At 44.9% G+C, this 12,460-nt stretch overlaps 1 protein-coding gene across 11 annotated transcripts in view; it reads left to right on the top strand.

The window, feature by feature from the left end:
- Positions 1 to 12,460, top strand: part of CHD9 (chromodomain helicase DNA binding protein 9) — a 159,808-nt gene that overhangs the window by 45,336 nt on the left and 102,012 nt on the right. For 7 of the 11 annotated variants that reach the window (XM_059668047.1, XM_059668046.1, XM_059668044.1 and 4 more), the window contains exons 1-3: positions 2,216 to 2,429; positions 3,701 to 3,847; positions 3,979 to 4,192. The exons of 2 other annotated variants lie outside the window; for them this stretch is intronic. The gene's annotated coding sequence lies outside the window, so the exon portion shown is untranslated. Of the gene's footprint in view, positions 1 to 2,215; positions 2,430 to 3,700; positions 3,848 to 3,978; positions 4,193 to 12,460 lie in introns of those variants that run through there. 2 more of the 11 variants (XM_059668039.1, XM_059668038.1) reach the window with 2 other exon arrangements.

Raw genomic sequence — 12,460 nt, 5'->3', positions numbered from 1 at the left:
CTTCTTGGGGACCTGGAGAGCATTGCCACCGCCTGGCTGTGGACATTCCACTGCCTGATGGAAAATTAGGTCAGTGGTGCTAGATTTTGATGTTGATGGTGTTGATTCTTATCAGTTTATATGTCAAATCCCTGTAAATTCTGGGATTTAGAGCCATCCTTTGCAATAGCTTCTCAAGAGAGTGCATATCCAGACGCCCCAGTTACCAGGAGTACCATGAAGATTTAAGAAATAAGTGAAAACCAGTCGCTGAGCAGTCAAAATAGGTCTCACAAAAACTCTAGTACTTCACCCACAGGAGAACCCCACAGAAAACCTTTAGTTAAAACCTGAGAGGCTAATCTAATAAAAGTTTATCTGTATCTAAGTTCATAGAATAGAAAAAATACATACATATATATATATATGATTGTTAGTAGAAAAATGAAGTGTCAGCCCAGTAGTGATGAAAAAGCCACACACACACACAAAAAAAAACCAACCCAAAAAACACTAGACATAAGTTGAAAATGATGAAGATACAGCATTCTAGAGGCCACTTATTACGGGGGACAAATAGACCTACATACTGTAGAGTAGCTACAAGATTTCATTTCTGCAGGACAGCTTCTGCTCTGCGGGGGGGAAGGCGAATGAGATGTGGCTGGTCTTCCATTTGACCCTACAGGTTCCATCTGCAAAGGGAAACGGTATTTAAATCAGTGGTGTAGGGAGCTGTGTTTCTGTGCATTCTTACCCTGGATTGTGGTTGTTACTAAGTACGCTCGAGGGGAGATCAGAGCTGTAATTGTGACTTCTCTCCCAGCCCTTTCTCTTGTCTCCGGGACAGAGAGTTTTGTGTCATCTCCTCTGGAGGGCCTTCATGGGGAACGGGAAGAATGAAGGGACTTGGCAACTCACACTGTAGACGGCAGCCATCCCATGCGGGTCCGGCCTAAACCGGCAGTGAACCTGCTGTGGGCTCTCGGTGGAGACTGAAATTTAGGAGATTTCGGTCCCCTGCAGGGCGCAAGTTCAATATCCAACTGGTCAACTGCTGCAAACAAACTTCAGGTGGGCTGATGGCAGGCCTCCACCTTCCATTATTGTTGTGTGTGTGTGCCTCTCTCATGCTAATATGGACTTTCAAGTTTTAATGGGGTGTGAAAGCCAGCTCCGGGGCCTGAACGACAGCCCCAAAGCATTTCAGGGCTGGAAGGCTTTTAGAAAAATCGTCCTGCCTCTTCCTTTCACGGAAGGGAAAGCCCGAGGCCCTGGGACACGTTGTGATTGGATGTGGGTCACTCAGCTGATGAGGGACAGAGGGAGAAGGAGCTCGGGTGTCCCCACGCCTGGATAGGAAAGTGACTTTCCAGGGCGCCCCCTACTCCTAGACCAGTGTCGCCCTTTCCTTTTTGTTTTTCCTTTTCTTTCCCCCTTTTCGTTCGATCTTTCTCTGCCTTCGGAGCAGTGCAATTTAATTTAATTCCCGGAAGGTCGGGAAGACGAGGTGTGGGCGCCGCCTCTGCAGCACTTGAGCTGCACGCCGTCTCCAGGTCGGGACTGGGGGCTGCGCCCCCCGCAGCCTGGCGCCTGCAAGCCCGTGCACGGCAGGTGCTGGGCACGTGGGCTGAACGCGGCACGGTCGCGGCGGCACCGTCCTCACTCCCCGTTGCACGGCCCAGGCGTGTCACTGGGGATCCCGGGGCGAAAGGACAACGTGGGGCCGGATCCACGGCCGCCGGATCAAGAGAGGCTCTGGGCTCCCTCGTGGCTCCCCGGCGGGCACGGGCCGGCGCGAAGATGCGCAGCGTGTGAGTGATCTCGGCGCCGACCCCGCCACTGGCCGGGGCGTGCCCGCCGGGCCTGACGTGGCGGCGGGGCCGCGGGCAAGGGGAGAGGCCGCCGCGAGGGCGCGGCCTGACGTGGCGGCCACGGCGGGGCGGCGAGGGGAGCCCGGGCCGCTGCACTGCCCCGCGCTCCGGCCAGAGGGCGCCCGGCCCCCACGCTTCCCCGCCCCGAGGCCGCCGGGGCTTCGGGAGTAACCGCTCCGGCGATTGGGTCGGCGGCGCAGCGGGGCCATGTTGGAGCGGGGCGGCGACCCCGCCTCCCGCCGCCCTCCGCCCCGGGTCCGGCCGCGCCGGGGCAGGAGGGGAGCAGCGGAGGGGATCCTCCCCGCCCGGGCGCCCGACGCGACTGGAGCGCCGGCGGCCGCCGCAGCGGTCACGGCCGCCCCTCGGAGCGCCGGCCAATCAGCGGCGCGGGCACAAATATGCAAATGAGGCCGGGTGCTGCCGGAGCGCCGCTCGCAGGGGCTGGTGGGGTCGCGCTGGGGGAGTGCACCGGGCCAATCAGGAGGGCGCGTGGCGGCGCGGGGGAGGCGGCGCCCTCACTCCTCCCTCCGCTCCCTCCCGGCCCCGCGCTGACAGGGGGGCCTGGCCGCGCCGCCGGTAAGTGCCGCCGCCGCCCGTCGCTGCCACCCGCCGCCCCGGGCGAGGAGAGGGAGCCGGGGGGCTCTGCGGGGCAGCGGCCGCCGCTCAACTGGTGGGGAGAGGCGGGGGCGGGTTCTGTCAGCCGGGTGGTCGCCGGAGGCCGCCCCCGCCCGGCCAGCCGCGCGTGTCAGTCTCGGTCGAGGCGGGGGGCGGCGGGGGCGCCTCCGTCATGGCGAAGCCCGAGAGCCGGCGGGCGGCGGAGAGGATGTGCCGCCGCCGCTCGGCCGGGCTGGGAGGGCGGTGGGTCGGGACCGCGCCGCCGGCGCGGAGGGGCCCGCGCCCGGGGAGCGGCGGGCGCGCCGGGAGGCCGGGGAGGGGGCGCTGCCCGCACGTGCGGCCCAGCCCGCCCGCGGCCCGCCCCGCGCCTGTCATGGCTGCGGGCTGCTGCCCCCGCCCCGCCGCCGCCCGCAGCCCCCGGGGTCGGGACCCGGCCGCCGCCGCCGCGCCTGTTGCGTGGGGAGGAGGCGAGGGCCGGGTGGGCAGGGCTCCCCTTCCCCGCCCCGCGTGCGGTCGGGGCCTCCCCGGCGGCCCGCGCCCCTCCCGATCGCCGCGCCGGGCTTTCCTCCATCCTGCAGCCTCCGCCCTCCCCCGCCCGCCGGCCTCCTCGCCTCCGTGACTCATGACAGGGCGTCCCGCGCGAGCGCCCGGTGTCCCCGCGCCCGGGGCGCCCCCCGCGCGCTCCCAGGCCCGGCCCCCGGGGGATCGACCTCCCTGTGCTCCCTGCGGTCCTCCGCCCCGGGGGCCCCCGCACGTCCGCCAAGGGGCCCGCACCCCGCCGCGCCCTGGGGCTCCGGGTCGGGCCGGGCCGGGCCGGGCGGCTCCTGGCCCGCCTCGCGGACACCCCTTCCCGGAGCCGCGCACGACCCGGAGCGCCCGGGTGTCTGTCTAGCGGGCATGTCGCCGTCGCCAGCTCAGTGGTGTCTGTTCCTTTTTTTTTTTTTTTTTTTTTCGGTTTTGTTTTGCCTTTTTTTTTTTTTCCCTTTTAGAGAAAAATAAAACTTTTCAGAACAAAGTACACAAGAACTTTTTTTTTAAAAAAAAATGGTTGATATTGAACAGTGTTACACAGTTACTTCCTTGGAAGTCTGGGATTTGACACTCATGTGACTTTGATCCACCCCCCCCCCCCCCATGGAATAAAGTTTCTCTTCGTTAATAAAAATCACTGCCACAAATGTAGTTTTTCCAAGTTTTGCATGCCACTTTCCACCTTTTCCTCCCGATTTCAGGTCGCCAGTTCTGCCTAAGCAGCTCTGATCTTGCATAGGAAAGAGGGTTTGTCTTGTATGATGTTACTCAACGCTGTGCGTGGTTGGTTGTTGGGAGTATTTTTCAAAAAGAACCACTAGTTCTGCAAACACATGAATGTGTAGAAGGTGAACTTCAGGAGGATTCCACATTGCGGAGGGAGGAGTGTGTGTGTGTGTGTGTGTGTGTGTGTGTGTGTGTGTGTGTGTTTGCGACACAGAAGGCTGAACATACTGTTTCTCTTACGTTGGATTTGCAGAACTTGAATTTAAATGGGACTTTTTGCTAATAGCAAGCAGGAGGCGCCTTCCATGGGATGGATCACTGATAAATATTTGTTGAATGAGAAATACCTATTGCTCCAAGCAAGTTAAGCCTGTGTGTTTCTGTCTTCCAAGACTTTTTTTTTTTTCCTGCTTCTATGGCTTTGACACTTCACATTAAATTGCTATATAGTGGACTACAAAGTATTGGTGAGTCTTAGTTTTGGGACGTTTCCTATAAAACACAGACCATGTGATATCGACAAGTGATGCTGGGGTGGAGGGGGAGGTAGCTTCCCAGATTTCATTCTGGTAATTTTGTCGTTCTTGAAAAGTTTTAGGGGAGTGGCTGTTGGTAGAGTCAAACAAACAAAAAAACACCTTGTGATTGATTAACTAGAAAAAGATGATGTCCTAAGGACCGAGGAAAAATAGCATTGGGGAGAGGAACATTGCTGGTGTAACCAGCCAAGCCTTCTTGGCTTGGAAGGAGGTCTGATCGGAGAGAATCAGGACTTTGTCACTTGATGAGCTTTTGTCTGGGCTGGGGAAACTTTCCCCTAACCCCCTTGAGTTCTTGTGCCTGGTCAAATAATTCAAACCAAAGAGAGCAGGTTAACATCAGAAAATCAGGTGTGAGCGAGAGCCCCTGAGAAAGTCACATAAGCATGAATGTTTCCAAAGACAGTGAGGCAAGTAAGATGGGTAGTCATTTTGGACAAAGGAGAAAGGGGGGAAGCGGCTGGGAATTTCAAAGAGGAAATGGGCAATTCACAGGTAGCCCGGAAAGTGGCAAACACATTCTTTCTAGGCAACTCAAGACAATGGGACAGAGGGGAATCCAGTGAACAGATTTTGGAGTGCCTCTTTCCTATCTACTTAATTCATACGTGCTAAAGTGAATATGCTAAGGGCTTTCTTTACCTTAAGGTTCCCTTCCTGGAGGTTTTTCTGTCTGACTTACAAGAAAGAAAGGAGGAAGTAAAAACTCTTACTGAATGTGTTGGGTTTGTTTTCAGCTCTAAATAATGTGCATACCAGGGTGGTGCACCCTCAGCCCCCACACTGCAGCTGTAGTCAAGTTTCTTAACCTCTGTGAACCTTTGTTTTCCTCCAGTTTTGCAATTCTCTGATTCTAAGTATTCCATGACACCAGCCCTGTGAAATACAAAAATTACGTTTGGATTGAAGTGTAAGAAAAGGCAGAGGTTTTGAAACAAATAGTAGTATATGTAGTTGGCTTTACCTGAAAAGAACATTTTAAAAAGAATCACAAGTCAGCAGGTAGGAGTAAAGACAGAAAACAGTGTTGTCAGAGGAAAAAGCCCATGACAAGATGAGATGAATGAAATCTTAAGTATCTTTAGAAACTTTAAAATCCAAACCCCCTATCTAAGGTAACTGAATGCCTTCTATAAGGCTTTAACTAGACTTTGGCACTTCACCTATGGAAACAGATAGAACTGAAGGGAGGGGCTTAATGTATACACTGCAAGGGCATTACAGATTTAGAAGAATCTATATAAAGCTTCTATCTGTTGTAAAATAAAAACTTTGGCACATGTGAACACTTCAAGATATTCTAAAGGGTTAGATGTGTTAATCACTGATGTAAACGTAATAGAAGAAGAAGTCAACTAAATACTTTGACAGAGAAGAAAAGGTGAAATCCTGGAGAGGTCAGACTCTATAAAGGAAAAATATGACTGAAATTAATAGATCTACTGGGAGTATTTCATCAGGTATCAGTGTAGAGAATAAAGAACATAGGTAAGAATGTGGAAACTTGACATGGCCAGAGTGAACATGAATTATGAAAACTAATTTATTAGAGCATATTGTCATAAGTGTTTGAAAAACTTTAAAAGCCAGAGATTGAAATCCAAAGAGATTTATGAACACTGGGGAGATAGAATGATTGTATTGCAACCTTTTAAATGTTTTGTAGCTGTTGTGGTCTTAACATGATTAACATGTCTTAACACAATACAGATTTCTTTTTTTTTTTTCTTTTTTTTTTCTATTCTTTTTTTTTTTTTAATTGCTTAAAGTATTACAAAGGGTATTACATATGTATCTATTTTATCCCCCCGCCCTAGACAGTCCCCTAGCCTCCCCTATCACCCAGTGTCTTATGTCCATTGGTTATGCTTATATGCATGCATACAAGTCCTTTAGTTGATCTCTTACCCCCCTACCTCCTGCCCCCCAACCCTCCCCGGCCTTCCCGCTGCAGTTTGACCATCTGTTTGAGGCAGCTCTGCCTCTGTATCTATTATTGTTCAAAAGTTTATAATGGTCTCTATTGTCCATGAATGAGTGAGATCATGTGGTATTTTTCCTTTATTGACTGGCTTATTTCACTTAGCATAATGCTCTCCAGTTCCATCCATGCTGTTGCAAATGGTAAGAGTTCCTTCCTTTTTACAGCAGCATAGTATTCCATCGTGTAGATGTACCACAGTTTTCTAATCCATTCATCTACTGATGGGCACTTAGGCTGTTTCCAGATCTTAGCTATGGTGAATTGTGCTGCTATGAACATAGGGGTGCATATATCCTTTCTGATTGGTGTTTCTGGTTTCTTGGGATATATTCCTAGAAGTGGGATCACAGGGTCAAATGGGAGTTCCATTTTCAGTTTTTTAAGGAAACTCCATACTGTCTTCCATAGTGGCTGCACCAGTCTGCATTCCCACCAGCAGTGCACAAGTGTTCCTTTTTCTCCACATCCTCTCCAGCACTTGTCGTTTGTTGATTTGTTGATGATAGCCAGTCTGACAGGTGTGAGATGGTACCTCATTGCTGTTTTGATTTCAATACAGATTTCTTACCTGATAGATGTTTTACTTTGTAAATGCAAGTTGTCACATTGCAGATTTAGAGTTATTATCTAACACTTTGTGTTTCTGTTTACTTTCTTGTTTGGACTTCACTCTCCTACATTCCACCTCACCTGGAAATACTCAGGTCAAATTCTACTTTATAAATAAAATCATCTCTTGTCATTGTAACCCATAGGATTTCTCCTTCCCACGAGATTATAGCATATTATTTGTCTCATTTATTTGACATGTACAACGTTCTGACATTCCCTCTATTCTATTGCTGTAAAAGGTTATAATAAAAATCACTTTATCTCCCCAGTGTCCATATATCTCTTCAGATGCCAATCTTTGGCTTTTAACATTTTCGCTCCCTTAAAAAGCTGATCAAGTGACAAATAGGAGACTTAGAGGAGGGGAAGCTACTTTCAGCTATAATTTCTTCTCTGAACTCCAGGTCATTCATATCCATGCCCCTTTATTAATCAATTTACTATTATATAATGTAACATTTATTTTAAGTGAACCCTACCTGTGTAGAATCTACAGTGTAATGGTAGAAATATATAATGAACAAGTAAATTAAGGTAGCCCTGGCCAGTTTGACTCAGTGGTTAGAGCGTCGTCGGCCCTGGCACTGAAGGGTCATGGGTCCATTTCGGTCAAGGGCACATACCATTTTGGTTAGCTGCAGGGTCTTTCCCCACCCAGGAGACAACCAGTTGATGTGTCTCTCCCACATTGGTGTTTCGCTCGCTCTCCCTCTTCCTTCCCTTCCACTCTCTAAAAATCAATGGAAAAATATCCTTGGGTGAGGATTTTTTAAAAAAGTGTAAAATTACAACTTGTGTGATTCAATAAAGGAAGAGAATAGGGTGCCATGAGAGAAAATGGGCAAGATTATAGATTCTGTGGGCACGAAAGGCCTCTGGTCAGGTGGTGCTATTTATGTCAAGACATAAAGAAGAAGAAGCCAGACAAGAGAGAGTTTTCTCGAAGAGAAAATATGTATGAAGACAAGAAAAGCTTGTTAATGTTGGAAGAAATGATAGAAGTTCATGGTAGCAGAGGAAATAATAGAGGAAAACCATGGAAGATGTCATGAGATAAGCAGAGAATGGACCGTACAGGGCATTGCAGGACATGTTTTGGTTTTACTAAGGGCATTGCAATCAAAAGAGTAATACGCTTTAATTTGAATTTTAAAGGTTTCAGTTTGAGAATGGATTGGGAAAAGGAAGAGCAAAAGCAATGACCTTGTACTACTACAATTGCTGAAGTAAGACATGGTGCTAGCTTGAACTAGGAGTTGCATATGCAGAGATGAAGGAAAGGGTTACATGCGTAAGTATGTATAAGTGTAATTTGATTTGTTATAGAGAGAAAGAGGAGATAGGAATGGTAGGGAAATGACAGCTTCATGATGGATTGGACGTTCAAGAAAAGGTGTCAAAAATGACCTTCAAGTTCCTGGCTTGAGGAACTAGATAGGTGGTGATGAGATTTACTGAGATGAAGAAATGATAGAAGAAAAGGGAAAATAAGGTTTGGCAAGAAAGGAAGTTTTGAACACCATTCCCAGACAAGTTCTTCTGAAAGTGGGGACTGCCTTTATCTGCGTGATAGGCGCCCCAGGTTAAGTTTAGCTATATGTATGATACCATACTGTCATATTCATTGTGTGTGTGTTTTGAGAGGAAGAAGCAAGCTTCTTATTTATGTTAGAATAATTGATAACTGAAATGATGTTACCTTTTAACAATGCATTTCCGTTTTTGAAAGTTTGTGAATATTAATATAGATTATTATCAGGCATGAAGGTTTGAGTAAAAATTAAGTTGAAAGTAGTATTAGATGGGTTTGCATATTATTTGGGTGATAATGTAGAATACAAAAAGTCTTGATGTTCTCAGGAAAGTAGCACCGTTTAAAGTCATCAGCTTATAGGCAGCCTGATATTAAATTTATCATTTTTAATGAGACTTCTGATGCTTATGAGTGAAAATTATAGCTCAGTTCATTAGTAGCTATTATTTATCAATTAGCTACAACTACCAATGTTTGTTATAATTTGGCATTATTAGCTGAAGTTAACTGACTATTAAGAGTTTCAAAAAATTATACTTAAAGACTTTTTTTAGACCAACCTTTTAAAACATTGTTATTGTAACAAAGGGACATGGTTTGAAATCTGAAAAAAAAAAAGATTATTTTTCTTGTCCAGTGGTCATTTTAGTTTAGTTTACCTGATTAAGCAGCAGCAGTATAAAGTATATTTCTATTGGAAATCAATGGCTGAAAGATAACTACTAACATATCTTGTTAGTTTCTTTTATAAGATGAAGTAAATAATGATTGGAATAATAATTAGGTGTTAGATCTTGCATAAAATATGTTTTATTTTAAAATTTTGTGCTTTATCTCAGAGAAAATTAAAAATTCCCCCCACCACTATGCAGTTAATGGACTAGAATTCAGTCTGTTCCTATATTTTTCAGTTATGTTATCTTTACAGTGTTTGTTTTTAAAAAGGCAGTTAAATATCTATTCATTAACATTTTTTCGTCTATTCCTGGAACTGAGCAGCTTTACCTAAAACAAATCTAGGAATGTAAGATTATAGACTTGGTGCACTTATTGTAGTCTGTTTTACAGATGAAGAAATGTACAGAAAAACAGTTGCCGGAGGTTTCTAGAATTAGGGAATATTTTGTTTCAGAGGTTGCATAATTTAATGAATTCACTGCATGTCCAAATATAAGATTGCTCATTACTTTTGCTTTAGTAAGTGTGTTGAAATCAATAATATGCAGAGTTTACTTATGTACTTTCAGAGACCATTCTTTATTTGTTTATCAATGTTTTTATGAGTGACATATACTCTAAATGGTGATTTATAAATATTTACTTATTTATATGCTTAATCTTGTTCCAGTTAGGTTTTTTAAAAATTTAAGTTATAATGGACATTCAGAAACATATATAAATCATAAGAATATGCTATCTGACATACTATAAAGTAAACACATCTCTGAAATAGCCACCCATGTCAAGGAATAGAATGTTACAGTTATTGGCACCCCAGAGGACCCCCTCAGACTCCTTTCCAGTTATCACACCCTTTCAGCCTTTCAGAGGTAAGCATTATGCTAACTCCTAAAACCATAGAGTAGTTTCCCTGTTTTTGAACTCTATGTAAATGGCATCATGTATATGCTCTTTTTTTAAAAAAAAGTTTTTATCGATTTCAGAGAGAGAGGAAAGGCGAGGGAGAGATAGAAACATCATGAAAGAGAAACATCAGGTGGCTGCCTCCTGCACACCCCAACCAGGGATCGAGCCCACAATCTGAGCCCATGTGCCCTGACCAGGAATAGAGCTGATGACCTCTTGGTGCAGGAGTCAACGCTCAGCCACTGAGCCACACTGATCAAGCTACATACGCTCCTTTGCTTTATATTATATCTGATACTAATATATGTTTTTCCATTCAGGAGTAATTCATTCTCATTGCTGTTAACTCTAAGGTATTATGGACATGGTTTCAGTTTTGGACTATTGTGAATACTAAAATGAACCTTCCTGTACTTATCAATTGGTGCACACATCTTATGGAGTATATTTTACTGCAAGTTGAAAAGCTGGCCATAGGTTTGCATATGTTTAACTTTAGCAATAACGCCAAATAGATTTCCAAATTTGTTCCAGTATACACCCCTTTTAGCAGTGTTTGAGAATGCTGGTTCCTCCATATTCAGTTATGTGGTTTTATTAAAATACTAGAGGCCAAGTGCATGAAATTTGTGCACTGGTAGGGTCCCTAGTGGCTGCTGGCTGCCAGCTGGCTACTCCCTCCTGTACCCTGCCAGCCCTGCCCCCTAGTCGAACTCCAGGACAACTCCCGGTTGAGGGGATAATTTGCATTCTACACTTTTATTATATAGGATCACTATCTTTAAAAAATCTTGTGCTCTTATTTTTAATTTTAAAAGAATATTTGATGATGGATAACATATTTTTACAGGGATGAGAGACATAATAGAAAGGAATGTGCAATAGCACATACAAAGATTTTCAGTCCAAAAACGTTGTTTTTGCTTGTTGGATTATAACAGGTTATAATAAAACGTTTTGTATTCTCAAAGTTATAGTCACTGTATATAAGAGACACTGTATTTCCTTGATCCTTAAAAATGTGTGGTTTTAAAAATAGAATGAATAGTACACTATTTTAGGGGAATGGTTTGGGAAGAACGAAAAAATACATACCAATAACTTCATCAAAGACATCTTCCTGAACTAGGTGGATGCTGTTGATCAGAAACTTCCAGGAGGGCAGTTGGGTTTTATATCTTTATTTTATACCAGTAGTAAGACAAAAATAAAGGAGTAATTAATAGAAAAGTGGAATTGGGTTTCTCAAGGATTTGAATGTTAAGTCACATTTTAGAGAGTAGTATGTTGAAGATGTGTCAACATTTGACTGAATTTGAAGTGCTAAGTAAGTGGATTTGATAGAAATGAAATCACTGCATAGAAACTGGTATCTATCAAACTACAATAATAAAAGCATAATATGCTAATTAGACCGGACAGCTAGACGAACTTCCCGATGAAGCTGGGGCAAGCCGTTGCAGCTTTGAGGGCAGAGCCCCTTGCACGAATTTCGTGCATCAGGCCTTTAGTTTTAAATAAGCAGGAAAAGCCATAGGAAAGCAAGTCAAAGACAGTGTAGTGTCATAGAAGCTAAGAGAATATCCAGAAGGCAGAGTGGTTAATAAAACTGAGTTCAGAAAACATTTAAACAGCTTTAATATGGACCAAGCACAGAGGTAGGTGGTACCTGAGTTTAAGTCATAGGCCTTGTTCTTTTAAGCTCTCAAAACCTAAATAGTATATGAGGTGGGGGTGCATGGACGATTGGAAGCTTTATATAGAAGATAGCATTTGAGTTTAGCTTCTGCTTGGCTTAATGATGGTAAGTGTTTCTTAGTGGTCAAAGACAGGAATTGAAGGAGATGAAGGGGACAGCGTTGGAGATTATTAGCAAAAGAACCTGAGGAGGTCTGGAGAAGCTCAGTGATGGGAGGGCTTGAACGAATAACTAGGCTCTTGGGATGTCAGAAAAGAGGTAAGTCGGAGAGGGAGAGCTACACTAATTAGCATCTAACTGTAGTTTAGGAACCATGAATGGATTTCTAAACCCTGCAAGTTAGATGGTGATCATCAAGCTGAGTCTCAGTTTTTCGTGTATTTCAAACTTTGGAAAATTCTGCGTTTAAGTCAATTTCCTGTTTTCCATATATATATTTATACTTAATTTGGTGATGTGTATAAATGATGTTCAGGACTATTTCAATTAAACAACTTGACCTGACTCAGCAACTAGGAAACTTCTAATCTGTTTTCAGTATCAGCCCCAAATTAATTGACCTCAAACATTTTTTTTTACCAAGAATAGAGATGACATTGTGTTTTAAAGATTTTCCTTTCTGTTAGATTCAAAGTAAAACTAAATTAAGTGTGAATGCCAACAATATGTAAGTAATTGAATTTAGTAAATGGTTATCTGCATAGGGGATGTTAATAGTATAAGCATTAGATGTTTTCAGTTCTTTTAGCCAAGGAATCCTTTGCTTTTTAAAAATCCTGT

This window comes from Myotis daubentonii, chromosome 15 (assembly GCF_963259705.1).
Source record: "Myotis daubentonii chromosome 15, mMyoDau2.1, whole genome shotgun sequence".
Classification (NCBI taxonomy): Eukaryota; Metazoa; Chordata; class Mammalia; order Chiroptera; family Vespertilionidae; genus Myotis; species Myotis daubentonii.
The sequence above is the reverse complement of the archived record's forward strand: the minus strand, read 5'-3'. Positions and strand labels throughout refer to the sequence as shown.